Source organism: Chenopodium quinoa, unplaced genomic scaffold (assembly GCF_001683475.1).
Source record: "Chenopodium quinoa cultivar QQ74 unplaced genomic scaffold, ASM168347v1, whole genome shotgun sequence".
NCBI classification, from domain to species: Eukaryota; Viridiplantae; Streptophyta; class Magnoliopsida; order Caryophyllales; family Amaranthaceae; genus Chenopodium; species Chenopodium quinoa.
In genome coordinates, this window is record NW_018742899.1 from 1290433 (window position 1) to 1317801 (window position 27369).

General features: G+C 36.9%; 1 pseudogene; it reads right to left on the minus strand.

The window, feature by feature from the left end:
• Positions 1-760: 760 nt before the first annotated feature.
• Positions 761-27369, minus strand: LOC110727085 (annotated as a pseudogene).

The following is a 27369-nucleotide window of genomic DNA, read 5'->3' on the forward strand; positions in this document are numbered from 1 at the left end:
TCCTCCGACTTTAGAGATGAAAGAGTAAACTGCTCCAGAATCAAACAAGGCTTTGACAGAAATAAAGGGAATAGAAAAAGGACCAGTGTCTACATCTGAGGACCTTTTAGCCTCTCCTTTGCTCATCACAGACAAACGCCCGAGAGTGTTGCTTTTTCCTTGGTGACCATTGTTGCCATTGCCCGAGTTGTTGTTGCCATTGCTAGGTCTATTGTTGCCATTGCTGTTACCATTCCCGAACTTCCCATTTTGACCACTCTGCCCATTTCTCTTTTCTACCTGGTTATAGGAATTACTAGACCTCGGTTGGTTGTTTCCACCATTTCCATTATTCCCTTGTTGGTTCAGCTTAGTGTAACACTCATACTCCCTATGCCCTTTCTTATTACAGAACCTACAAGTCACTAAATTCCCATCACAGTCTTTCCCAGGGTGGTTCTTACTACACCACTGCAAAAGAATTTCCTCTCCCCATTGCTATCATTAGAAGAATTGCTAACATACTGGTTACCCCTCTCAGATGAGTTCCCATTCTTAAACCTCTTGAAGTGACCCTGGTTTTCAAAATTCCCAAAGTCCTTTTTCTCCCCAACCCTAGCACTCTCCCCCACATCCCTAGAATTCAGGTGGTACATGTGTGCAGCTCTCTCATATACCTTATCTAGGGTCTTAAAGACTTTCCCATCTAGGTCTTTCGGGTAAATGTTGCAGATAATAGTTAACGGAGGAAGTATATAAACAATGCATAGACTGCCATAAATTATGTTTGCCACCACAATAAATAAATTTTTTCATTTAAAATCTAAGGTAACATCATTCATTTTCATTACCCCATACCAAGGCTTTACACTGTCAAACCTTACTTTGGAAAGAGTAAATCTACTACAACTAGAAGCCTCACAGATTTCCCAACTAAGCAGCAGCAGCAACACAGGTAAAGCTCGTGCACAAAAATTGTACATACAAGCATCTTTGAGTGAAACAACAGCTTTCTTGGTACACAAATACAAATGGGAACAGAAGAAGATAATACACCTCTTCACTCAAGAAACCAGTGGTTACAGAATATGGGGTTAGAGGATAGTAAAAGCACCAATAGCGTTTGCTCCACAAGGCGCAATGATCAGTGGCTGCCTGCATTACTCTGTGACTTTAGCAGGTGGAGCTACACAAGCAAGCTTCCGCCTTCAGTTGCCATGAAGTATAAACAGTTTTGGTTAATGATTTCAGTTAGCATGTGATTAAACACACAAGCTCAGACAGCATGAACTTGCATGCTGCATTATGGTGTTGGACTTGTACTGCGACGGATCAGGTACAGCAATCTCGTCTATTAAATACAGTCAGATGGTTTGGATGTTATGTTCCATCAAGAAATGGAATATGTCATCATTCACAAGCAGCACTTAGCGCTAGATTTAGCTCCCTGTGCAGACTTTGCCACTGAGCCCCCTCTTCTGTAGAAAGCAAAAGGAGTTGGTTATTCAAAAGCCAAATTTAAAAGAACAGTAAAAACACACCTAGAACATACTCTAACCTCATAAGTGCTGGCAGACATAGCTTAACTTTTTCAAGTTCAATGTAACAAAGGTTGCACCGCTCCAACCTACAGATTTTAACAGAAGCAATATTATCTTATGTCAGATCACTCTTTTCAGTTCCTCAACCCCAATTCCTACATTCACCATAATCGTTATTTTTTTTCGACATCCTCTTTTAGGGATGCTAATGATTCGATACCTTTGTGAGCAACAAACCAAAATCAGTCAAAACCTATCCATAAACAAACTAGTTAGGAAATAAGTCAGGTTCATTTAGTACACAAAACAACTCGAATAATATGGTGTTCAACTCATGTAGGCTCGTGAACAGCTCATTTGTATGGGTTCAAGTATTTGTTCATATACATTAATAACTTGGCTAAACTCAGTGAGAAGTTCAAGGTTTAGTAAAACAGTACTTTGTATTATAGCTTTGAAAAAATAAATACTCTGAGTAGCTTTAAAAATATCTATTTACATACTACTAAAGGCGGTACTAAGAGGGATACTTGGCAATGTATTATGAAAAAAACCTTACACAAAATCTAATTAAGCTTCCTAAAATATCAAATAGCTATTACATGTGTAATTATTTTCTCTCGCGTGTTTTTATTGATTTAATATATTTCAAAATTTTAACACTTGGTGAGTCAATTCATTATATTCTACACTCTTTCTCTTATATAAATTAATTGTCATTATAAATTTATAATTACCTACATTGCACGGGGTTTAACCTAGTATGAAATATCTTTAAATGAAAGAATGAAAATCCCATTCCACATATCCATTATGCCCCACATGTGAAGACCTATGATTTATAACAGCCTCTTTGAGCCAGCAATTAGCATATATAAATAAAGTTCATTTTAATATATTCTTGCCTACAGTTTGACTTAAATTGAACTCAAGCAACCAAGTATTTAACAAGCTAAACTCAAACAAGCAATCAAAGAGCTCAGGTGAGCTCAAGCCAAACTTGATTTATTCTTATCCAGCTTGAGCTTGAACATGTTAATATTCAACTCATCATGTTGATATAAGTTTCAAGGAAATTTCTTGAAAGGTACACATTTCAAAAGCCAAAAACAATATAGCATGATAGATTAACCCTTTCACTCTTTCAGCACAATTAATTCAGGATAGATGACAGGATTAATGCAAAATTTCAACATATAAGCAACAACTTAGACAAACTGTTAGTCAAGGAAAGAATACACACCTTTGCTCAGCCTCAATATCCACACCCACAGAAGATGATGCTGATACTGCAGAATAAATGACTGAACCGAATACTCTCACCAGTTTTACCAGCATATCAAGTGAAATACCTAAATGCCTGAGTATAATCAAGCTATTAATTTAAAGATCTTGATTAAAAAACCATAAAACCATGTACATTCACAATTTTTAATATAAAATAAATAAATAAAATATACAAGTACAATAAAAAAAAAAAAAAAAAAAAAAAAAAAAAAAAAAAAAAAAACCAGGAAACAGGACAAGACATTGTTTCTAGTTCTTCTAAAGACTCCTTTCAGAGAAAATGCTGATAAAAGAGATAGAAGCATTGAGACCCCTTTGATATACGCTGCCGAAACCTTATAATCAAATTCCTTCCTAAGGCTAACACCATAAAAATGCCACTGCCATCTCGACAGAACATCCTCTTTACAGGTGATGGCGCTATCTAAGCAATAAACCTTAAGAAACATCACCGGGTTTGTGGCACAAACAATCATATGGCCATATCACCGAACAACGCTCATTGGGTTAGGAGATGAGTCATGGCACTAAGGTGCCTTAGCTCATAAGGACGCTAACAAGGTAACTCTGTCTCATAAAATATCAAGAGAAAAGGCAACTCCATTAAAACCATGACTATTTAGTTCCAGCCAAATAGTCCAAATGACAGTCATTATGGTATTTAGCAACATAAACTTCTTCTCCTTAACCTTTCAAAATCCACAAATCGAATTTGCAACAGCATTGAGAAATTTTAATGATCTCTACATTTAGCATTAATGAGATTATAATTGGTATTTTCTGCTGCAGCTAAATTCATTTCTTTAATTTAGTTTAAAATCATTTAGAAATTATCATTATAACATCATATCAGTCATATGACTGTTTAGAAAATCTTTCCATTACCAGTGAAAATATACTACCTCCGGTCATAGTGTTGTGCAACTTTCGCGCGCAACACGGAGATCGAGGCAAATTTTCCAAATTACATTTAGTGTATTTTGTGCATGTGATTAAGAGGAGAGAGAGTGTGATTAATATTATTTCTCCCCTTCCCCTCCACCACCAGCCCTAACCACCCAGAACACCCCACCGTCCACGCCACCCAGACCCACCTCCTCCAACCCAGACCACCCCACCACCCAAACCCACCTCTAACCTAGACCACCCCACCACCTAGACCCACCTCTAAACCAGACCACCGCACCACCCATGTACCCAGACCCAACCACCACCGTAGAAAACCCCTTAATCCTAACCCACCCACCACCCCACCCACCACCGTAGAAACCCCCTTACCCTAACCCACCCACCACCCCACCCACCCCCCTATACCCACCCAAAAGATCCGGCAGCCCCACCCACCCCACCGTAACCAACTCACCACACTAACCCTAACCCAAAAAATTCGAACAAATTCCAAAAAAATCCAAAAAATCGAAAAAAACCCATAAAATTCGAAAATAAATCACCCCAAAAAATAAAAATACAAAATCCAGAAAAAATCAACAATAAGCTCGATCCAGAAAAAAAACGATAAAAAAAAAAATCAAACAAAAACCCCAGAAAATTAAAAACACGAAACATACCTTACAAAACGGACGAATGCTTCACATTTCATCTCAAAATTTGGTTAGTGAGAATTGTTAGAAAAATTGAAAGAGATGAATGGGTGGGTGGGTAGATGAAAAATAAAAGTTAGTGAGAATTGTTAGATTAATTGACATAGGTTAGTATATTAAGTAGATTTATTAAATTACTTAACCATATGATTTATTTTTTTAAGTGAGGATAATATTGTATTTTTCCACCAAAAAGTTTACTAGATAAGGAAAGAAAAAAAAAGTTGCACATAATATGGACCATCCAAAAATAGTAAAAGTTGCAGATAATTATGACCGGAGGTAGTATATATATACTACCTCTGTTTCACATTATTTGCAACTTTTGCCAAAAACGTCTGCTACACATTATTTGCAACTTTCCAAAATTTTCCATTTTATAAAGTTTTTTAATTAAAATTACTAAAATACCCATACTAAAATTTAAATAACCTCAATTAGATACTTAAAACAAAACTTAATAAAATATTAATTTAACTTAATTAATCTAATTATTTCCACCAAATTTAATCCATTCCCCCAACCAATTCATAGCACCAATCTGCAGATTTGCCTCTCCAATTTACAATAACTTCATTGCTAACAAGACTAGATTGAAAGCATAAAAAATATGCAGCAAGCTTTTACCTATCCATATCACTTTCAAGAAGGCTTGCAAGCAGTGACAAGAGGCACGTACAAATCTCCAATGTAACAATGTCGGTTTTCTCTGTCAAAAGGCCAACTACATCAGCAATGATCTGCATTACATTGTGATTGGAAAATGAATCTGTTCTGAGCTAAAGAGTTTCTATTTTTGAAAATAAAGAAGCATCTTGGGGGAATGAAAGGGAAAGGAAAAGGGGAAAAAAACTGCAGAAACAGAAAGCTTACACAATGATCAGCCATCTTCTCCATAGCACCTATTGCCCCTTTTACATCATTATGATCCCAAAATCTACGCACTGCCTGAAAAACATCAGGAAAAGGTTAAGCTGACCAAGTCAGCAAAAAAAAAAATGCTGGCAGACACCTTTTTCTGGTTCAGCACCAATAATCTCATTGGTGATCTTTAAACTACAAATGAACAAGTTTTCTGCTTCCAAGTCAGCAAAAAATGAAATAGAAAAGATTTGTTAGGCAGTCAAGCATAAGGTGATTTTTTGTAAAAGCTTATCAGGAACTGCTAATACATCAACCAGACTTAGTCTCCTTATGTTTTTAAAGACTAGAGGTGTGAACTCATTAGTACAAGCTATTCTAGTATTTCAGTTCAATACAGAGCAACGTAAGAGGCTAAACATAGAGGTAGCCTAATAGTAGTTCTTAGAGGTGTGATTCAGAAATTATGTTACTTTCCTGTAACCTTTCTGCCAAATAAAAAGTGGGAGAAGGTTGGATATTTGAGGCACAAGTTATGCAAATGAGATTAGCAAATAACTAGTTGATGCTAAAATCAAAGGAACCAGAACATATAAGATTAATAAGTTTCTATAAACATAACTAAATAAAAACAAGCAGGGTGAATAACTACCTAAGTAAGATTGGAGAAAATAAGGTATTATTGGCTTTGCCCTAAGGCCCTTGATGCCGTCAAGACTTGAAAACAGGTTGAGAAGGAAAGGGTAAAGAATAAAAAGAGTTATACAGGATGAAGTTATGAAAATCAAAGAAACAGGAAACTCCTTAATCCAGCAGACTGGAAAGTACAATTTCAAATCTATACAAAGATTCATAGGAGAAAAAGTCATAAAATAAGTTGGATCTTTTGACCAATAGAGAGGTCTTGAGACAAAAGATATGCACTGCTGCGATTGGAAAAACAGAAATCCACAAAGCAAAGATACAAATAAAAGCTGTTGTACTTGAAGACAACTAGGTTAATCATCTCTCCACTTGGAAAAAAGAAGGCATAGAGGAATGTACACGTAAATGCCCAATACTAAGGTTCTAAAATTATTCCAACTGTTCCTTTTTTTTTCCTATTCTGCATCACAAACAGCAGACTTGTTACACTGCCAAGAAGACTATCAGTAAGTGAATTTAATTTTCCAATATCTTGATTGCTCAAAATCCATTGAGGTACAGAGTACTAAGAGTTCAGGGGGAAAACAGGTACAAAGTATTCTTAGATAAGTTCAAGGATATTATTTTCTGGTGAAAGAAATTGTGATGAATAAGCCATGGTTGACTGATCAGTCTGTAACTTGACTTTTGGGTCAAGCATCTAGGTACACAGTAGTATAGTACTGTGCATGAACTACTATTATAAAGGAAATTACCAATCCATTAAAGTTAAATATTGGAAATTGAGATACAACTCCCAGCTTTGAAATCCCATTCTAAGGGAAAAAAAAAAGGATGTGCATCAAAAAACTCCTCCCCGTCATTTACAATGCCTATTTTCTCACCTTTCACTCAACAGAAACTTACATGCTGGTTGAGGTAACTGTAGCCATTTAAAAGTAACATTAAAAAAACACATGCAGCTTTCTGTATATGGGAAAGACACGTGGAGAGAAAGAGAATATGTGTAATTGATATTCTTGAAATATTTCAGGTTCCCAACAAGACCCATGAAAAAAATATGTGTACTTTGCTGCTTTGTTTAAGCCTATGAAGGGTTCAGTTGTTATCAGCATAATATTTTCTTAGCTTCCAGTTTATCCTAGACACACATAAAATTAAATGTGTTCAAATAATGGGTGAAGAAAAGAAGGAACTTGCCAAATTTTCAAAACTCCAACTGTAGAAAAACAGAAGGTTCTGATAGATAAAATGAAAGAAGCAATGAGGATCTGCAAGAGAAGGCCACAGACTCAATAGGATGTCAAGCACAGTAATATTTACATCCTTTGGAGGGAAGATAAACGAATGTAGCACTCATTCTCCAAATACAGTGTGCAATCTGCTAAACCAACAAGAAGAATTTCACAAACAAAACTTTACTAAGATATCTACTTTTCAGAAAAACCACACAAGAACCTGTACATTTGTACCTCCCCTTCCATAATAAAAAAATTAAATAGAAACAAATAAAGATTAACAATATCTACATACTCCTGCCCAAAAGGGGGGGGGGAGTGGGGGGAAGAGAAACTATAAACACAATGACGTACATGCATACGTATTCAAATTATAAAGATGGTCACCAGATGACTGTTAAGTTATCAAGGTGAAAATCTATCTGGTTCTAGCTTGGACAATGATGACATTTTATATAAAAGAAGAATCCTGGATGTGCATAGCCGTTAAAGAGTGCATTTTAATTGGCTGGAAAATAAATATATGAAACCATTTAGCGTGGATTACAAGCGCATATATTCATAGCATAGCGAGATTACTGTTATGGACCCAAATGGCCGTGGACCTTCCGTACCACACATCATCACGTACACCAGAAAGGGCAAACAGCAGCAGCATCAAGGAGGCAGCAATGCATAGAGCATCCAGCAAGCAAGGCAGCAGCAGAACAGAAACAGAAGAACATCAACCACAGACAGCACACCTTTTGTAGTAGTTTCCTTTTTAGTGTTAGTCATCTTAGGTTGTATTAAAAAGCAAGTTGACTTAAGGAGTGCACTTTTGTTTATTCATGTATTTAGAGAAGGGAAAGGAGCAGAAAAAGGCAACTAGAAATAGATATTCAGATAGACAATTGTAACCTCAAGTTACTAAGGAGATTGATAGCCTCAAGCTATTAACTTTTGTAATCTGTTGCCATTGTTAATCAAATTCAAGCTCCTATTTTGTCAAGTACTGCTGTTCCTACTGAATTAGATAACTCATCAACTAATCCACTATCCGTTCTATTACAATTACAAACTCGTGGAAGTCAGCCTTGGGATATGCTCTACTCCCAACTGTTTTAACCAACCTTAAGAACAGGATAACTAACTTTAATTTATCATAATAACAGGAATATCTTGGCTCAGTATTTTTTAAGCGGTAAAGCTGTTCAGAAGTTCAGATGATGATATAATATTCCCTCGTCCCAGATCGAAATTAAAAATCACCATAAAGGCAAATTAAAAGGAAGGCATTTTATTTTTGGTATGATTTTTTGTACTTGGAAACACGCCAACAAAAAGAAAAATTAGCAGAGCACCGGTTGTATGCCAACAAAAGAAATGTGAGTTCGGGAAAGAAGAGGTGGCCTACTTGGGGCATATTATATCACAGGTTGAGTTTCCATGGACCCGGATAAAATACAGGCAGTGATGGAGTGGAGGGAGCCCCGAAATTTGAAAGAGTTGCGAGGATTTCTCGGGTTGACCGGGTATAACCGGAAATTTGTAGCCCGGTACGCCTACATTGCAGGCCCACTGACATCACAACTCAAAAAAGATAGTTATGGATAAACTCAGAACGCCATGACTACCGCTCCGGTCCTCGCACTTCCTAACTTCACTAAAATGTTTGTGGTTGAAGCCGATGCTTCGGGTTTTGGGTTGGGCGCGGTTCTGATGCAAGACGGGCGACCTATAGCCTACTACAAGAAGTTATTGGGAGTTCAACCTCAAGAAAAGTCCATCTATGAGAAAGAGTTGATGGCCATTTGCTTAGCAATCCTCAAATGGAAGCATTACTTGATGGAGAGGCACTTTATAGTACGATCCGATCAACAAACCTTGTGGCACATCACACAACAAAGGGAAGTTGGAGGGGAATACCAGCAATGGATGAGGAAGTTATGTAGCTTTAGACTTCGCGGTTCAGTACAAGCCGGGAGCTTTAAATAAGGTGGCGGATGCTCTGTATCGCAAAGGGGCAGCAGCAGTTGAATTTTCAGCATTGACTTTGTGGCAGCTTTGGGGGAGTTGGAGAAGGAGCAGACTGAAGATAGCTGAATGCAGACTATAAGGCAGCAGCTAGAATCCAGGGAAGATAGTCCGATTGGGTTCACAATGGAGGGCGGTAGGCTGCTGTATAAAGGACGTTGAGTGCTTTTCAGAACTTCAAAATTCAGATCACTACTCCTTAAAGAACCGATCGAGGGACATGAAGGGGAAGTCAAAACATACCTCAAATTATCCCGCGACTGGTTTTGGACCGGAATGAGGAAGGATGTAGCTTCCCGTGTGCGAAAGTGTGTCGTATGCCAGCAAAACAAGAGTGATCAAAGAAGTCTGATGGGCCTTTTGCAACCTCTGCCTATACCGGAGAAAATTTGGGAAGATATATCGATGGACTTTGTAGAAGGGCTGCCGGTTTCCAAAGGGGTGGACACGGTGTTGGTGGTAGTAGATCGCTTATCAAAATACACCCACTTTATTGGGTTGAAATATCCGTTTAGTGCACTGAAGGTGGCAGATTATTTCATTCAGGAGGTGGTCGTTACATGGATTTCCCTTTTCGATTGTCTGGGATCGCGATAGAGTATTTATGAGTGTTTTTTGGAGGGAGTTGTTTCGTTTGCAAGGCACCAACCTTTAATGCAGCACCGCATATCATCCCTAGACAGATGGACAGACAGAGATCAACAACAAGGGGTAAGAATCATATTTGCGATGTTTCGTAGCAGGGAAGCCGAAGGAGTGGGCCAAATGGCTACCTTGGGCAGAATATTCATACAACACATCAACTCACACCGCCACTAAAATGTCCCCGCTCCAAGTTGCGTACGGAAGGGAACCACCCAAATTGCTGAGAATTGGTGGAGGGCACACCCCGGTGGACAGTTTGGAAGAATGGTTGAAGGAAAGGGATGTGATTTTAGAAGAAATGCGCATTAACTTACTTAAGGCACAGCAAGTGATGAAAAGGAACGCTGACAAAGGAAGAAGGGAGGCTGAGTTCGAAGTTAGGGATTATGTATTCCTGAAGCTACGCCCCTACCGTCAAAAATTGTTAGCTCGCAGACCATATGAGAAGCTTGCTGCCCGTTTTTATGGTCCATTTCAAGTGCTACAGCGAATTGGTAAAGTAGCCTACAAGCTAGCGCTTCCTGATAACTGCAGCCTACACCTGGTGTTTCACATTTCTCAGCTTAAGAAGGCAGTGGGAGACAGTCCTAGCAGCCCCACCATCCCTGAACAGCTCTCATCAGAGCTGGAATTATTGGTAGAACCAGAGGCAGTGTTGGGGGCCAGACGGAAGGGGGGGAATAAGGTGGAGGTACTGTTACAGTGGAGAGGACTGCCACGTTCAGAGTCCACATGGGAGGACGCAATCGCTGTAGCACAACGTTTTCCTTCCTTCCACCTGGAGGACAAGGTGGAGCTTGAGAGGGGAGTGATGTTATGGACCAAATGGCCATGGACCTTCCATACCACACATCATCACGTACACCACCAGAAGGGGCAAACAGCAGCAGCATCAAGGAGGCAGCAATGCATAGAGCATCCAGCAAGCAAGGCAGCAGCAGAACCATGCAAGGAATCAGCCCAAGCCTCCTATACTGGTGACGTATGCAAGAAGGGGACGCCAGCAAGACAATTGAGAGAAGCTGAGATATTTTAATTGCCATTTTGTTATTTGCTTTCAATAATTCTGTTAGCCTTTATAATTCTGTTATGAGTTACAGGGGTTTGCTAGTCTTTTTAGATTATGGAATAATATTCTGTTATACAAGGGGGGATGCTTGTGGATCCTGGTAGAAGCTTGTAAACAGTATTTAATGGGTGCTTGGGGTGATGTAGAGGGTATCCAGAAAATTTAGTAGCTATTGGGAGAGCACCTTCCTCTCGAAAGAAGCCCCGTTTGTAATGTTTGATTACACTGATTAAACTATACAACTCAATTGCTTACAAAGGCCCCAAGATTTAGAATAATGGGAGGATAGAGCAGCAATTGAGTTGTATTGTTTAATCAGTGTAATCAAACATTACAAACGGGCCTTCTTTCGAGAGGAAGGTGCTCTCCCAATAGCTACTCAATTTTCTGGATACCCTCTACATCACCCCAAGCATCCATTAAATACTGTTTACAAGCTTCTACCAGGATCCACAAGCATCCCCCCTTGTATAACAGAATATTATTCCATAATCTAAAAAGACTAGCAAACCCCTGTAACTCATAACAGAATTATAAAGGCTAACAGAATTATTGAAAGCAAATAACAAAATGGCAATTAAAATACCTCAGGGCAAATATCTCAGCTTCTCTCAATTGTCTTGCTGGCGTCCCCTTCTTGCATACGTCACCAGTATAGGAGGCTTGGGCTGATTCCTTGTAAACCAAGAAGCAGAACAGAAACAGAAGAACATCAACCACAGACAGCACACCTTTTGTATTACTTTCCTTTTTAGGAGTGCACTTTTGTTTAGTCATGTATTTAGAGAAGGGAAAGGAGCAGAAAAAGGCAACCAGAAATTAGATATTCAGATAGACAATTGTAACCTCAAGTTACTAAGGAGATTGATAGCCTCAAGCTATTAACTTTTGTAATCTGTTGCCATTGTTAATCAAATACAAGCTCCTATTTTGTCAAGTACTGCTGTTCCTACTGAATTAGATAACTGATCAACTAATCCACTATCCGTTCTATTACAATTACAACTCGTGGAAGTCAGCCTTGGGATATGCTCTACTCCCAACTGTTTTAACCAACCTTTAAGAATAGGATAACTAACTTTAATTTATCATAATAACAGGAATATCTTGGCTCAGTAATTTTTAAGCGGTAAAGCTGTTTCAGAAGTTCAGAAGATGATATAATATTCCCTCAGTCCCAGATCGAAATTAACAATCACCATAAAGGCAAATTAAAAGGAAGGCATTTTACTTTTGGTATGTTTTTTCTGTACTTGGAAACACGCCCAATCCACTCACCCACTTTTTTCTCTCAATTTAATCATTGTACCCCAAATTACTGTTCAGTTTGAGCAGGGACAAAGGAATACTCAAGTCTCATCACCTAAACAATTACAATAGGAAAGAGATAATATAATCAGACATACAGCCAAAAGTATCCAGGAAAGTATCAGAGCTAATGCCACAATGTCAAAATATCAAAAGGTAGCCATGAAAAAGCATAAGAAAGAAAAAGCTGATAGCATAAGGGACCATGGAGAGCATACCATCTTAATAGGGCGTGAGTCAACAACACTGCTTGCAACAGAGGTATTGCTGGTAGTAGTAGGATCTTCAGAAGGGGGGGATCTTTCTCTATTCTCCCAGTTTGCAACCAATGAGCGGGTTCTTCCTATTTTTTGTTGAAATGAACACGGAATTCAGATATAAAGATACCATATTTAAGGCAAGGCTAATCCAAAACATCAGAAAAGAAGACATTATCAGGGTCAAGGCAATACCAGCACGTTCTGTGGAAACAGCATCTTTACTTGTTTTAGGCACCCGAATTTCATCTGGAAAGAAAATATATGACAAACAATCACTTATATTGCCATATCTGAGGAAGCAAAATTTGATTTTCTGGTTTTATACATATCAATCATAACTTTGAAATTTGTAACTTCCACAGTTTCTACAATTTAAGAGTCAATCTTAAGACCCTTCAACATTTTATTTAATACTTGATATTTTTATACAGCTTCAAAACCTTGATGTCCCCTTTCAAGGCCTCTATGCCTTCAAAAATTAACACCATACATGAGCAATCCTCGTTATTCCCAAATCTATCATTACTTTGCCATCCTCAACCCTGACACGTGCACGATACTTATAAATACATATGTATACAATTGAGATTCTGCGAATACATTTATTAATAAAAACACATAAACAAACACCCGCAAATTCAGAGACACACATGAAGGACACTTAATGGGTGCTGACCAGTTATTGAAACCAAGAAAAATTAGTGACTTATACTTCTCATAACTTCATGTTGCTTGCCTAATAGTTCAATATCGATCCAGTAGGAAAAAACAACGTTACTCGATATAGATATTGAGATACAAAGAAGAGACCAATTGATTCAGGTTGTTTAACTAAACCAATCTACAAGAAAGTTTGTGAATGTAATTGTGATAACGAACACTCATGAAATTTACCACCATATTTGAGTCAAGAAGAAAAACAAGAGGAATAGATTTTCTCATCATCTATCACATATGTCCTGTATCCTCTATTTTATAGAGAATAAATTTGAAAATAAGCCATTGCACAAGAGACACAAGTCTCTAAATTAAAAGATTTTTCTTTTAACCATTAAAGGTGTCTTTTCACCAAAGATATTTCGATTAATAGACATCTCATGACGAATTGACCAAATTGGTATTTAATAATAAAAAATAAATAAATAAATAAATAAATAATATAAAAAAAAAAACACCCTAGCGACAATTTGGTAAATAAATTACTTCGGCGACAAATTGGTTTAACCTCATGCAACAATTTGGTGATAAAAAATAAAGACTCCGCTGACATTTGGACCAAATAATCTAATTTTTCCGACGAACTCTACTTGTGAGTGTCATTTTGTGGCATTCATTGTCTATCTCAAGCCCAGATAAAGGAGAGTTGCGGTAGGTTTGTGGCGGCTAGCGTAAAACATAGTCACATCTTATGGGCATGAATCGAAATATGGATATCAAGAAGTGACGCGCTGCACTTCTTAGGCTCGGGTGTAGTGAAAAATATGCAAGGGTTTCTAGGTCGTCGGGCAGAAGCGACGTGCCATCCCGACGCCCAGGGGTGGTGTCAAGTATGCGATGAATGCAGGTAAAGAAGCTAGTCCATGGTAATAGTAAGGGCAGTAGGATGCGTTTCGAGACTTGGAATATCGACTCTTTGACCGGGAGGTTAGTGGAATTGGTAGAGGTTATGAAGAGGAGGAGAATTGACATATTGTGCCTACAAGAAACTAAGTGGGTTAGACACAAGGTAAAGGAAGTAGCTTCATGGGGTTATAAGCTTTGGTACCAAGGAAAAGATAAGGGTAAGAATGGAGTAGGTATCCTCATTGATCGAAAATATGTTAGATGATGTGGTAGAGGTGTCTAGAAAGATTGATCAGGATGTGAGAGTTAAGCCTGTGATAGGTGATGAGGTCGAACGGTTATTAGTGCTTATGCACCACAAGTAGAATTGGATGCCTCTATAAGACAAGATTTTAGGGAAAACTTCGAAGAAGTGGTGCAACAAATTTGAGGTGAGAAATTGGTCATTAGAAGCGATCTCAATGGACATGTAGGTAGCAGAAGGGATGGCTTTGAAAGTATTCATGGAGGTTTTGGTTTTAGTTATGGAGATAGGAATGAAGTTGGAAATGATATATTGAATTTTGCATTCGCATATGACTTCAGTATCATAAACACTTAGTTTGAAAAAAGGATTTCTCACCTAGTGACTTATAGTAGTAGGGGTAATGCTAACTAGATCGATTTCTTTTTGGGAAGGAATGCTTGGAGGAAGAATTACATTGATTGTAAGGTGATCCGCGGTGAGAGTACAGCTCAAAATAGACTTGTGGTGCTCGATTATCGAAGTCGCAGATATGTAAGGAAGAGGAGACCACAAGTGGAGCCTGAGAACAAGTGGTGGAAACTACAAGGGGAGAACCAACAAAAAATTTGTAGGAAAGATGGACGATGTAGGAATTTGGTCAGGTAGCACTGACTTGGATTTAGATTCAACGTGGAGTAAAATGGAGCATGGCATAAACGAAGTGGCGAAAGAAATCCTAGGAGAATCCAAAATAACCATGCCACCGAGTAAGGACACATCTTGGTGGAATGAAGAAGTACAGCGAGCGATAAAGAGCAAACGAGAATGTTAAAGAAGTTGGGGAAATGCATGAGTGATGAGAATTATGAGAAGTATAAAGAAGCTAGAAAAGAAGCAAAGAAGGTTGTGAGAGGTACTAGAGCAAAAGTGAATCGTGACCTTTATGCAAGCTTGGATACGAAGGAAGAGGAAAAAGGCATTTATAGACTTGTTCGTATTAAAGATCGGGCGACGCAGGATATTGAAAAGGTCAAGTGTATGAAGGATATTGAAATATTGACCAAAGAGTTCTAGTTGGAGACAAGGAGATAAAAGATAGATGAGATCTTACTTTGATAACCTATTCAATGGAGAGAGAACTAAAGATATTGGTCATACAAGTGTCCCTTATGATATGGTTAATCGCGAATTTATGCAAAGAATTCAAAAAGGTGAAGTCAAAATGGCTTTAAAAAGATAGGATTGAAGAAAGCAGTTGGGTCTGATGGTGTCCCTATTAAGGTTTGGAGATGTTTGGCAGAAAGAGGAATTGAATGGTTGACAATTTTTTTCAACAAGATTTGGGGATGTAACAAGATGCCTTTGGAGTGGAGGAAAAGTACTTAATACCTTTGTATAAGAACAAAGGTGATGTCCAATATTGTGCTAATTGTCAGGGATTAAACTAATGAGTCATACTATGAAACTTTAGGAGCGAGTGATAGAACAAAGGTTAAGGAGAAATGTGAAGATCTCTGAAAACCAATTTGTATTTGGATTTATGCCTTGGAGATGGACTGTGAAGATCTCTATCTTATGAGACAGCTAATAGAGATCTATCGGAATAAGAAGAAGGATTTACATACGATTTTTATTGATTTGGAGAAGGCTTATGATAAGGTACCAAGGGAGATTCTTTGGTGGGCTTTAACACGAAAAGGCGTTTTGCGGATATATATTGACATCATTAAGGACATGTATAAGGGAAGGGAGCTAGTGCCAGTGTGCGGACTACTATTGGGAGAACTGAAGAGTTCCCCATTATAATTGGATTTCAACAGGGTTAACCCTTAGCCATTTTCTTTTTGCTATAGTCATGATATTCCATGGTGCATGATCTTTGCCGACGTTATTGTGTTGATTGATGAGACGAAAGAAGGCATGGAAAGTAAGTTGGAATTGTGGAGACGGACTTTGGAGTCTCGTGGCTTAGGTGAGCGAAAGAAAAACAGAGTATTTAGAATGTAAGTTTAGTGGCATGAGAAACAGTGAGGTGGGGGTGATCACCTTGGATGGGAAGATTGCCCAAGCATTTGAGGTCTTCTAATATTTGGGATCTATTATTCAAAAGGATGGAGAATTGGATGGAGTTGTAACTCATAGGATCAAAGGGGGTTGGTGGAAGTGAAAGAGTGCGACAGGATTTTTATGTGATCCCGACATGCCCCATAAATTAAAGGGTAAATACTATCGAACAGGGATAAGGCCTACTTTGTTATGTGGTATGTAAAGCATTGCCACGTGCATTAGACGAATGTGGCGGAGATGCAAATGTTGAGATAGATGTGTGGTCATACAAGAAAGGATCGGTTGAGGAATGAGATAATAAGGAAGAAATCAAGAAAGTAGGGGTTGCATTGATTGAATACAAGATGAGGGAGAATCGCTTAAGGTGGTTTGGCCATGTAAGGGGGAGACCAAGTGAGGCCTCGGTAAGGAGGCTTGAAGAGTTTCAAAGTGTTGGGATTACAGGAGGTAGTGGAAGAACTAAAAAAACTTGGAAGAGGGTGATTGAGAGTGATGAGTGATTTGGGGATTGAGAAAATATGGTATTGGATAAGGCGGTGTGGAGGGAGAAAATCTATGTTAACGACGTGACATGATTATATTTATATATACTTTTGTTTGATTTATCTTATTACTTAAGTTTATTACATTACCCGATTCGTGTTTTACAAACTATGTTGATTTTCTTTGCTTAATTTTTCTCACACCTTAATGTTTTTCGATACATTTTTACCACTCTTTCAAAACTTTCTTGAATTCTATTCTTGGTTTTACTATAAACTTTCCTTAATTTTATATGAATGCTACTCACCTTTTTCAAATTCTTTCAACGGATTATTTTGTTATATCTCTTCAACTTCATACTATGGTTCCTCATGACGATTCATGTTAGCCGACCCCAAATCATTCTGGGACCAAGGCTTTGTTGTTGTTGTTGTGGTGGTGGTTTATAAATGTATTTTTCCCATTTAAAATTGGAAAATTTTGGTAAAAATAATCCTAACTTTTGCACATTCACTCAAAATAATCCCAACTTTGAGTTATTTTTAAATGATTCGAACTTTAAAAGTCATTAGCTCAAAATGATCTAAAGTGACCGGTAACTTGTTAAAGATTGGTATTATTTTATTTAGTAAGTTATCTAGGAAGTTGAGTTTTATACAAAGTATTATTTTATACAAAGTTTTCTACTTTATACGAAGTTGGAAGTTAGGTGAATGGTTGGGACCATTTTAAGCGAATGACCCCCAAAGTTCGGATTATTTAAAAATAATCCATAGTTGGTATTATTTTGAGCGAACGGTCAAAAGTTGGGATTATTTCTACTAATTTTTCCTTTAAAATTTTCAATTAAAATTTCATCTTTTTATTTTGCTAAATCCCTAATTACCCAAAATTATTTGCAACCCCTTTATGTTGATTTCATTAATAAGGGGTAGGAAAATTAAGTTAATATTAATATTTAAACCTTTTTATATCTTCAAATTTTATTTTCTTCTAAAAAGGAAAATTAGGTGGGAAAAAAAATTTTTAAAAAAACGCAAAAACGAATTAAAATAAACATTTGTGAGTAGTTTATAAGAAAATTTCGTATTATTTGGGCCAATTGTCGCCTGAGATTAATTTTTTTACCAAGTTGTTGCTATAGTTCATTTTTTACCAATTTGGTCACATCTCACTAATAACTACTTCCTTAGATATTTTTATAGTTGCAACAGTTTGACTTTTACACCATTCATGTTTTTCACTTTGACTAGTTTTAATGAATTATAGCTAAGCAAAGATAAATTCATGTAAGATCTCGTTAGATTCGTCTCGATTTATACTATTTTAATATCAAATATTTATAAAATTTTTACATAATGATAATTAAAATTATTAACGATTGAAATCATGCATCGGCAAGCATGAAGCATGAAAAGAGAAGTGTTGCAACTATAAAAAATAAAAAATTATAAAAATAAAAAAATAAAAAAAAAATAACAGAGGAAGTATATAATTACTATCTTTATATCGCTTTACACAACCTCAGCTGCTAGCAATATTCATACTTGAAGCATAAGCAGATTTATCATATCAATGTTTCAACAAGCCTCTTCCATTTATATAATAACTATATAATTCGCAAACTCAGTTTTTGAAATTAATAGTAATTGAAATATAAAAGCTTCTAGAGAAATGTAACTCATTAGTCAATCATAATAATATTAAATAAAAAACTAAAGAAGTTTCTAAGCAAATTAATGATTTTGAAAAGAAAAAATAATAATAAAGTAGAATTAATGAGGGAAAATTCCCTCCAAAAAAACTCCACTTTAATATAGGTATATAGAAATCCATAATCCACACTTCCAATGAGATCATGGGAAACTTCAAGTCCCGTGAGATATTTAAAGGTTAAGAAAATCCCTTATCTGAAACTTGAAAAGCTTGAAAAGCTTGCATGATAGCAAGTGAAATAGCATAATCCTTGTCAATGATGGGAACATTTTGCAAAAGGATCCTACATGTATCCCCAAAAGATATTATATACTTGGGAAAAAGACTATCTGGATTAAGACCAAGCTCCAAATCAGAGCAGCTAGCAAAGAGCATAATAAAAAGCCCAGAAGCAGATTTCTCACCAGCCCAATGTGTCTTTCCATGGGGATCTCAGGATATATCATATAATAGACTATTAAAATTTCAGAACTTCCAGGAATCTGATGAAGGGTAGAGAAAAGAAACCTTGACAAATAATGATATGATTGTCATCAGTGTTTAAAAATGGTGTCAAGTGAGCTTCAACCACAATAACACTAAGCAGGAAAGCTAAGCCATTCAGCTATACTAGATGATTTTCTATACATTTGTAGCCAATCTCACCATACAGAGACCACAGCTGAGACACAAGAATAATTGTATGAAGACATAAGGACCAATGCAAACTTGCTACTTGCTAGAGTACAACTTTGTTACTCTCATGTCTCATCATAACTTTCATGATCTTAGTACCCGACTAGTTGCATAGCACCACCATACTTCAATTTCATTTACCGTGTTACACTGACTCAAGGAAAAGATTCAGAGATGGATAAAAATTTAAGTGTCTAGCACTAGATCCCCAAACGAAATGTTATGTGACAAGTTTCCATGGCCAACAGATGCCCTAAATAATATGTGATGTAGTAAATTAATGCATTACTTGGTCATTTCAAGCCAAATTTATCAAACTCATATGTGATGTGGTAAATCAGTGCATTAAAATAAAAATATTAAGGGACGCTATCAGAGGACATACAATTGTCAAGCGGAGAGCTGGTAAGAGGCTGCAGTGAGGAATTAGATTCAACCTTCATTGAGCTGACACACCTATCCTCATTCAGGTTCATCTCTGCAACAGGAAGACTAGTATTAAGGCTTCTGACAGCAGGTAACATACTCTTGTTTGCAACTCCGCTCATTGCTGGTGCCTTAACGGCTATGTTTTCAGGTTGGGCAGTAATAGTTGGCCCATCAAATTCTTCAGTTGCACTTGAAAACCTTCTAGACTCAGAAGACTTAGACTGTGAAGGATGAGGAATAGTTCTGGAAAATACTTCCCTCTTATATTCTGCTTGCTCTAGTCTTGCATCATCTCTTGGGACAATTATGGGCGCAACATCAGGTTTACTGTTTACTGAGGCATTTGGCGTTGATTGTGTTTTTGAGGAATTCCTTTTCTGAACTGCCGCTGTAGGTTGCAGTGTGTTTCTTGGGCTAGTGCTCATATTGACCCGCTGAGGGGTGCTAAGTATACCACTGGGATCTAACAGAAAACAAAACCAATAGGAAAACGAGTCAGCATCATATCTCTGAAAAATAGCATTTGAGAGCACAATATAGCTAAGAGAGGAACAGAGGTAAATAAAGAGGACAACTAGTGGATCTGTTGACATACTAGGAGAGACTCTGGAATCTTTATTTGATTGGTTTGAGTTTACCAAATGCCTTCCTGAAGGCTTTGTTTCTTTTCAGCTAAATCTGAATTATGCGATGTTGATAGCCAGCCTGATCCAACCTTAGCAGGGTTTTCATTTTGCAATGACAAACTCTCAGATGAAGCAGACTTCAATTCAGAATGTCCATTGGAGCGCGTACGAACTGAATATGGCTCTATCCGCTGAAAACAAAGCAACAATTATGCACAAATCAATTAAATGCAAATAAAAAATAGTTGACCAAACTCCACAACAAAAAAAAACAGTGTACACAGTCCAGTAGACACATTGATTCGATTATAAATTCACTTACCGAGATGTCAACTACCCAAACTCCAACATAGCTCTGATTATAAGAGCAGCCAAGAAGCATTCCCTCATGCACATTCAGATCTGACAACCTAGACCATCCAACATCCACGGTATCGTGGCAATCGGTTCCCAAGAAAAAAACCTAAATTGTGGGATTAAAAGATTAGTCAATTTGGCATGCAATTATTAGAAACAAAAATCCCCAAGATTTAGTTATTGCCAGCAGACACAGGGATGGATAAGTACCTTTAGGCTTTCATGTAATCCACAGAGCAGGGTCCTCCCATCAGGATTAAAGGCCATACAACGCACTCCTGATGTCTTATGGGCACAAGATAAATTAATGAGTGACTTAGACACCAGAAACTGAGGAGCATAGAATACATCTACAAAATAAAAGATGGAAGAAAACCAAAGTCTGATTAAGGATTATTTGCAATTATTACCTCACATCCTGCTGAACCAATTAGCTCAAAAGTTTCAAGGTCCCAGAATTTAACTGTTTTGTCAGAAGAACCTATGCAAGGCATAAGCAAATTTGATACAGAGATTAGCACACAAGTAACACAGAAGGAAGAGTATATGCAGTTAAGTTCTTGTGGATACAATACAAACATCAGAAAAATATATTGACATGTCTCTTTATGGAAAAGACACTGGTACAAACCAACTGGGTAGATACAAGTCATACAACCTATGTCAACTTTTATCTCAAAACCATATACTGATGTGTTGGGTAGCTCATTACAATTACACTTCCTCTGTTACATAAATACTGCAACATGTAGAAACTTACACTTCCCAACACACAACTTTAATAATTTGTAGTTTCAATCATTAAGTTAATATTATAAAAAGTTGATATTTTAAAAGTATATATCTAGACGAATGTAACAAAATCCCACATTACTCCTTTCCCTTTTGCGCAAAATATAATAGATGATTATATGGGAGTATGTGAATAGTGGAAAAGCAAAATGCTGCAATATATGTGGAACGGAGGACATCTAATTCATTAATACCCACTCCCACTTATATTTCATTATTTCATCATGTCCCTCTAACATGATGCAATGCAAATACAACATAAAATGGACCTCTGTAAACTCCAATCCCCAAACAGACTTATGACACGACTCTTTAATAATATAAGAAACTTTGTGCCATATGTCCAAAGTTTCATGAAAACTCTATTACAGACACCCAATCCACTTTCATCTATTGTTCTGGCTCTTCATCTGAAACTTTGTTGAAGGGAAGATAAAGCTAATGCAATCACAATATTTCTTTTAAAGCAAATCTAGCAACATTTTCCATCAAAACTGAAATTGCAATTTTCTGCACAACAAACCACCTGAGTATATAGCTGACAAAACATGGGAAAGGGGCATAAAATGTTTCAGAATATCTTCCTAGGAAAAAACTATTCTGTACCTTCTGTCAAGGCCAATGCGATTCATGCACATTAAAATGATCAGTTTACACCAAATGATAATTTATGAGTTGTAATACCTAAAAGCAACCTCCCACATATTTCCTCTATCCCCCTTATATTGCAACATGGGGTATTGCATGGATTTTAAGATGAGGAGAGAGAAAGAGAGACATAGAAATAGAGATCCATGCAATTAGGAGATAGATAGAGAGAAAGCATGCACATATAAGTAAATGTTGCAATTTATTCGTGAAACTTCCTAAAATAGTATTTATTGCAATATTAGGGGAGCAGATGAAGTATATGTTTGCAAATTGTTGAGGAAAAGACTACACCTCTTATTCAGAGATAACTTCCAATGAATGAAAAAAAAAACCATTAATAGAAATTACACTTACAGCCTGATATAAAGGTAGCAAAAACCCTCTCTGGAAATAATCCCCTTTTGCAAAGCCAACTATATATAGAAGAAAGTTGATAAAGGAAGCGTGATGAACCTGTAGCCAAAAGAAACTCATGCGGATGGAAAACTATGCATTGAACCTGTCCCTCATGAGACTTAAACTCATGCAGTAGTTTGCCGGCTGTCAGGTCCCACAGCTGTCAAAGAACGGCATTATAATGAGGACCGTGTACTCTGCTTCTTAAACAATTTCACCACATTTAAATAAGCAAGGAAATTTGTGAGATGAATGCACCCTAGTTTAAATTGTTTACACAATAACAACCGCAGAAAAAGAAGCAAAAGGAGGCAAACAATTATACTGTCTCCACCAAAAATAACTACTTTCCTTTTACATGGGTACCAATTACTTTCCATGTTCTAAAATGACAATATTATGAAATTAGCTTTAGTCATGCAAACATGGTATTTAGAAATACAAGTTTTAATCTTTTAGTTTTTAGATAGTTTTAAAGAAAATAAAATAAAATACGCCAAGCAAGACTCGCCTTAAGGTTAAAAGTATGCCTCAAGATGTTATAAATTTATAATAACAATTTGTCTACAAAATACAGAAACATCAAGCTCCCCTCAGATTTCAAACTAACCAATTAAATAGCCTCAAGAATAAGAACTTGAACTCTTGATTCGGGAAAACTCCACCCTCAAAATTTAATGCTTGTTTTTTCTCCAAGAGCACCACCACATTGCCAACAAAACCGTCCTCCATACTTCAGCAATCCAACCTTGCTTTGTTTTTCTTTTACACGCCCCAGAAATATTATTGGCAAAATACCCTACTTATCCCAAACAAAACTGAGGATAAATATCAAACAAAGAACCCAAAGACACAGAGCAAAGATGATTAACAAACTCTTATTCCTCATGAAATAAACCAAAGCAAATGGGATAGAAAAACCATAGGCCTATTGAATACTGGTATTATATCAAGTCATACACGATAGTAAGGCTATGCCTCAAGCTAATAAAGAACCTAGGCAAACCAACAGTTGTCAATAAAGCACCTTTGAAGCTTTTATCATCAGCAACACATAACTTTTTTACAGACTAAGGCTTTGCAACCTGAAAGTAGCTGATAAGGCTTGTGCAACTTTCTAATCTTAAAACAAAACAACAGAAAAGCCCCCCAACCTTTCTTATTTTGGGCCAACTAAAGCTATATGTACAGCTACAATAGCAAGTTTTGTAAGTTTATCCCCTTTATGTTTTGGGTCAAACTAAGGGGATGGTCTTCTCCCTTCGTCCTACAAAAAAACTTCTCATCTCTCTTGGGAACATAATTTTAGGAAGATGTTGGTTGTGGGGTTTTGTTTAGTATAAGTGAATTAAGTAATATAGTAATGGGTATTGTTTATTGTTTATTGTTTTTCAATTGAAGTGCAAAGTGGGAACCATAACGCTAAAGGGGTTTGAGAGAAGATGAATAAAATAAGATAAAGGGGGGAAAGAAAAACGTTATTATCTTAAGTGGACCCAATCCAAGGGAGAAATGAGAAGTTATTGTGGAGTAAACATGTAGAGAGAAATATAACGATTTTTGTGGGATGGAGTATAAAACATTTGGAAGATATCACATCAAGACCCAAGTTTAAAACTCTTCATTGCCTATGTCCATCTCTTTGACGCATTAGAACCTTTCCCTCTAGCAACATACTTCTAACTCCCCCATTACTTGATTAGTGCTATCATTTTAAAAAACTTCAAGTTCGCATTGATTTGTTGGTGATATAACTCCATATTGTAGTTTGGTAACAATCAAAGCTTTGGTAGCCACTTAGCCCTTAAAAGTCGTAAAACATTCTTCATAATTCTGGGTGTTGCATTCCATATTGCACCATAACTAGAACTTTAGCACTTCAAAGAAACCACAGCCTAAATATTCAGCTTTTAATATCAAAGTTTGAAAAGCAAGTTAAGGATTTATATCATCAAGTAGCGTTCATGAGCACTGCTTTTATTGTTGAGGTTTACACATAAAAGAGGAAGTTCTCAAAGTCTTGGAATCAAGAACAATAAAAGAGGAAGTTTTTATTATCAGGTTGACGTTATTTTGTATCCCATCTCAAAATTCCTGCATCTTCCAATGTGTACAACAATGAAAAACAAAAGAAACAAATAAGGTAAAATGTTCCTAATTTACTCTAAATGTGGCAACAAAAACTGCAGAATAAAAATAAATAAATAAAGACTTAGATAGTCACTACTCACTGGAAGCTAGTATAATGAAGTAAAAGGGGCAATCTCACTATACTGCAACTACACTATAAATTTCAGAAAGACAAGTCTAACCTTGACAGTGTTGTCCTCACCACCAGATACAACCCAGCGCCCATCCGGTGTAAATCTAATGGCATTGACCCCTCGAGTGTGGCCTTTGTAAGTGTGAATGCAACCTTTCCTTCTAATATCCCATATCTTTAAATTTGTATCAAGAGATCCAGATGCAAAGAACTCCCCAAATGGATGGAAGTCCAACGATATACAGTTGGATCTATGACCCGTAAGTGTTCGAACAACTAAAAGAAATATATATTGGTTTCATATAGATAGGATCCTCAAAAAAAAATACAGACATTGCAAATACGATGTGTTTAATAGCTCTAATTACAGCTGGTATACATACTCTTTGCTTCTTCTAGATCCCAAAGCTTGATTGTTCCACTTGCTGCTCCAGCAGCAACAAGAACTTCTGAAGAATCAAAACCTACTGAGTCAATCCCACTTGAGTGACCTGACAAACTCTGCATGAGAAGTCATAGTTAAAAAAGGAAGACAAATTTCAACAAACTATGAAGCACAGGTATTTGAGAAAAATACTTGCATTCAATATACCTTAGAGAAGCCTCTTTTGTTTGTAAGATTATATTTACAACAAAACTACAATTGAGCCAACTCGCTGGCAGAACCATAACCACCAATTGGCCCCATCTTATTACAAATTAAAGAAATAGGAACAACAAAAAAGAGAAGTACCATATACCACATAGTATCCCCATGTTTTCTTTTTCACACAATAAAAAAAATTATTAGCAAGAAAAAATGTTCAACCCTACAAAGGAGGAACTTAATATGATCGATGAATAACAAAAACTTAAACGCTGAGGAAACTCAAATGCCTAAGAGGATATCTTTTATGCCACTTCCCCAAACAATATGTAGAACACTCCAAAGTTTTAAATTACTTTCCCTTTGCACAATCGACATAAAGGCAAGAAGTAAATTGATTCAGATCAAGTCATATGCTTCTTGATACTTAAAATAACTTAAAGTTTGTATTGTTAGTATGGGATAAGTTTACCAGTTCCAGTAGCATCACAACTCCACCCTGTAACTCTATGAAGCGTGACTGGCACTTAACCAAACTAATACATATTCATTTTCTCTTATTTTCCTCTTTTTACATTTAAGGCAAGAATATCCTTTGTGTGATCTTAAAACTCCCAACTGCGCCCCCCCCCCCCCCCCAATATGTAATATTAACCCATTTGTTTTGAACAAAACTGTTGAAGTAGAAGTAAATAGACATGTTAAAGCTGGATGAACTAACCAATATGGCATTGGGTTTTCCAATGGCCCAAAGATTGACTTTGTGGTCTTCTCCTCCGGTGACTAAAACCCTTGACGACTTCCTTCCAATTTTCAAGCAATTGACAGCGGAAGTATGCGCTACAAATTCCTCTGTACCACATCCGTTAAGGCAACAAATCCAAAGACACGATACATAAAAACAAAAGAATCATAGTAGGCAATGTAGTACAGAAACAGGGCAATTAAAAGCTTAGGACACTGATCAAGCAATTAGGACCACAGTTTCCAAGCATTGACAAAAAAAATGTAGCCCAAAGAGCAAAGTAAGAATCACATAAGAATGAAAAGGATATTTGGTCGTCATGAAGGCGAGGTGTGAAGGTTAATCTACTACACCAGTATCGAAAACCTTGAAAAAGTTCTGTCTTGGGTGGACAGGACAGCTGCTGTTCATCTTACAGACCTACCCATTTAGATCTCCCTATTAAGCAGCAATGTATGTCCTCTTTTCCCCTTAAAATTAAACAGTGTACTTTAATCAATCAGCATAATACTAGTATTAATATTTAATATTAATATACATTGCTTGCAGGCCCCTCCCTGAGCAAGGGCAGGAGAAAAGGTCCTTTTTCATTTTTCATGGTTTCATCCTGACATTGAAGGATTATATAAACCAAAGCCTGCAACACATTATCAACCAAAGTTGACTCAATTATCAAAGTAGGCACAAAAAATTAAGTTTAATTCTTCTCGTTAAAGAATATAAATAGCAAAATTATAGCAACGAGATCGCTTGTTATAATCTTTCGTAACCTCAGTTTTTGTAACCAATATGTATGTGCACGGTGTTATTTGTATAACCGATTCGTGGGAGCTTTACTTCGATGGTGCTTCAAATCAAAACGGGTGTGGTGCAGGAGTCATCCTAATATCTCCTGACAGCATCTGGATAATCGGGAATGCGACGTGGCATACCCGAAAGCCCTAAAAAATGCACCTCAGAAGCTGCTTCAATAGAGGAGAGAGAGCTCACAGGCCACTTCAATGGAGGAGATAAAGCTCGCAAGCCAGTTCAATGGAGGAGATAAAGCTCACAAGTCGCTTTAATGGTGAATTCAGAGTACGCTTCAATGGAGGAGAGAGAGGAGGTGCAGCGAAGCAGCGCAAACGTGAGAAAGAGGAATAGATCTAGGAGGAAATGAGGAATAGTGATGGCCCTCAAAAAAAATAAAAATTAATGACACGCCTATAAAACTTGAATTCAAATAATCAAATTCATGTTTTTGATTGTAAAGACTGTGTTTTTTTATTTTAAGTATAATCCAAATTTTTATAGGTGTTTCAACCAATTCAATATAAACCATTAATTTAGTAAGGTTGACTTGGT